Source organism: Callospermophilus lateralis, chromosome 10 (assembly GCF_048772815.1).
Source record: "Callospermophilus lateralis isolate mCalLat2 chromosome 10, mCalLat2.hap1, whole genome shotgun sequence".
Taxonomy (NCBI): domain Eukaryota; kingdom Metazoa; phylum Chordata; class Mammalia; order Rodentia; family Sciuridae; genus Callospermophilus; species Callospermophilus lateralis.
This window is the reverse complement of record NC_135314.1, coordinates 28,146,684-28,150,277: the sequence shown is the minus strand read 5'-3', so window position 1 is coordinate 28,150,277 and position 3,594 is coordinate 28,146,684.

Sequence of the window (3,594 nt, the reverse complement as noted above, 5' to 3'; positions counted from 1 at the left end):
TTCACTTTTACTTCTATTTGAAGTTTTATTTGGGTCATTAAAATTGGAGAATAATTCATTGAAAAAGAGAGCAATTAGCTGTTATTGACTGAGAATTATAAGAACATGTAGAAAGTTAAACGTCTACTGATTATTCTCTGCTGATAAATTTGACAGGTTTGTAAATTATTTTATCTACCAAATGGAATTTTAGCTTTCTAAACATCTTATGTTCCTTGATGGATACTTGAACATTTGAGCTTGGTTACATTGGAACATTTGTGCCCTGTTACATTTTTATTTTAAAAAATCATAAGAAAAAGCAGCAGATATTTAGAAAGAAAATAGATTTTTTTAAATCTATTTGTATTTTATTTCTGATTCTAATTCCTCTTATATCACTAGAACTAAAAATTCCTCAGTTCTGATTTAAAATTTGCTATCAAATCTTTTTCTGTTTATGTGTGAGATACTTAGCAGAACCCAGATATAGGAGCTTCTATATCATAAACTCTAGTAATTTTAAGGGATTTTTGGAAGCACATGACAGTAATTTCCTGTTACAGAAAATAAAGCAAACACCGAGAAATTATTTGCATCAGATCACAAAACTGGGGGCTGAATCAGCCTTAAAATCTGCATACTCAAGTTTCATTTTATTTTTAACTGACACATAATAATATTATGAGTTTATAAGCTATAAACTTTGGAGGTGATGACATGCTTCTTACTCTGATTTGGTCATTATGCCATGTAACATGTATGGAAAATAGGCTCTTACATCTACTGTTGAATTTTTTTAATCTGTTAGTGTTTCAGAATTGGCTTTTGGTTTTATAATTTGAAAATTTGTGTGATTTATTTTTTCCCCCTGAAAAGTCCTTTTGAAGATTATAACTGAGTTTTCAGAAAACTTTTAGAATATTTTGATATATATTATATAATTTATGCATCATCAGTAACTTATATTTGAATCATTATTAGCATTTTGAGAATAAAAAATCCTCATATTTGAAAACTACATACTTTGAATAACTGGGAGAACTGCAAATTTTAACTATAGAACTTCTATAATAACAAATACTACCGACACCCTTTATTGAATGCCATAATTGGGTACTCAAAGTTTAACATTCTAATCTAAATAAAAAATTAGCCCATTATAGAAACAATAGTTGCTCTCACCCATTTTGTGTAAGCTTGACTGTTTCCCCCCCTTTATCACTTGATTATCTTTAGGTGTGCCTGCCTTAATCTAATATATATTCACAAATTAGAACGCACACATATATCTGTATGCATATTTGTATTCAGAAGGGGTTTCTAATTCTTCCAAATATGGAGTGCATTGACTTTCACAGAAATTCCAATAAATCATTGTTAGATTAAAAAGAAAATGCTACATCAGATCAATAAGAATTGTGCTGAGCAACAAATATACCACTTGTTGACAGTCATTTCCATTTCCTTGAAAGAACTTATAGTTTGCCATAACTATGGTTTTGTGTTCCTGAAACTGAAATCACCAGCAAGCACTATACTTCTTCATTTCTTAAAATATATTCCTGCTTAATTACTAAACTAATCAGTTGTTTATATCAGAAGTGCAGATGGTGCATCATAGAATCTTTCCAAATGCCCGCCAACACAGATACTATTAAAACCTGTATTTTTCTCAGGATCATTTAGGTGACAATTTTTAGAGAGTATTCCAGTAGAGTACCTAAAACATTAGGAAGTAATGAAAAAGGACATATCTGCCAAGTTTTCTTTTTGAAATAATTAAATGACACTTGTCCCTTCTTAAGAAGAAATATCATAGCATGGAAAGTGTTTTAATGATTAAAGCTGTGATGCATATTCATTTACTGCAAACTTTATTTACATAGTGACAATGGTTTTATAATTTGAAAACTTGTGTAATTTATTATGATTTCTAAGAGCTGATAGCTCAAGCTAAATTTACAGTGTTTTCTCATCATTTCATGTATAATAATTTAAATAGCCTAATTTTTACAAAAATTCAAGACTCATCTGCAATTCCTAAACATATATCAGTTTCGCTAGATTCAGTGGTTATTATAGTTGCTAAGAAGTTTAGAAATGCCAAAGAGTTTTAGAATAATGTCCCAATTAAGACATCTTGCATAGGGCGTGGAAAAAAATGCGTCTCTGGGAAGACCATTGAGTACTTCCAACTTTCAAGTAAATTATATGACAAGGAGAGGAAATGGAAAAAAAATAACCTTTTTCTCTTTGAATCTTTTCTTCTTCTATTCTCTTGGTATGATCAACTAAAAGCTTTACTTGAGATGAAATCTGTCTTGATTTTTGCATTTAATAGTCTATAATTATGAAACAGTAATCTTGAATAAAAAGTCTCTAGTATTGAAAAGTTTCCAAAAGAGGCTAGGTTAAAATGTCATTTAAAATTTAATCCACCAAGAATTACTGCATAGACAAGAAAACAGCAATGAGATCAGATTCAAGTATGGTGAGATTCCATCAATTTTTATACTGCTATTTCTCTTGTCCTATCATATTTTGTTGCTCTGGACATGCATATTTTAAGGAAAAAAATTCTTTTGGGTTTATATCTGTCTTTTATAACACAATACAAGGTCAATATTTCTAGTTTTGTGGCCAAAACATGGAACTTTAATGTTCCAAGTTAAAAAAAAAAAAACTTGAGATTTTCTTAAAGATTAATAAAATTGTGCACTATTTTAGTTTTTATCAAACTGAAGGAAAAATCAATTACATGTATAACCAAATCCTTCAGCACTGATAGCTTTGGAAAGCATAATGCTCATCAAGTTAGTTAGTCAACATATGCCCCATAAGCAAATGTGTATAAGACATCCTTGGTTAAAATAAATATTAAGTATTCAATACTGATTTGTTTCTACCGACAATAAACTTCACTCAAAGGATGGAAAGGAATTAACATTACAAGGAAAAAGATTTTCATTTTTAGGGTTGACAATTTTTCCTTGCCTTTTGACTTATTAGTAACATGGTATTAAAACAGAAACACCATGGAGAGGGCTTATTGTCTTTTACCATTTAATTAATGAACATTTTTTTCCCATAATTTTTGCTACATTAAAAAAATCATGCTCCTCATAGTAGCTTTAGTATCTAATAAACTCTCCAGCAGCTAGTAGGCACTCAATAAACTTATCAAATTATCAACTAAATATATAACTTGAAGAGGTCAAGTATTTTTGTTCCTGCTGTTTATCTGTGGTGGCTGATGTATCTGTTACTCCAGTTAACTTGGTTAAATATATCTGCTATAGGATAGAAGAATACAGAAGAGGAATAGAAGGAACAAAATTATGAGAAAAGTAAAAACAGAAATTCAATCTCATAATATCCTATACAACATTATATAGTAACCGTTTGTTTTACCAAGAGAAATTCATCCTCATGTAGGCAAGTCAAATTTACTTAACTATATATGTTTTTATCTGTCTTGATGGGCAAGCTCAGAATTTTATTTTGCAGTTATTTTTACATTGGAAAATTTTACTTTTTAGGTAAATTAATAATAGTTTTTATAGCCTCCAAATAAACAAAAACAGAATTGTCATCATACAAAAAATAGAAATA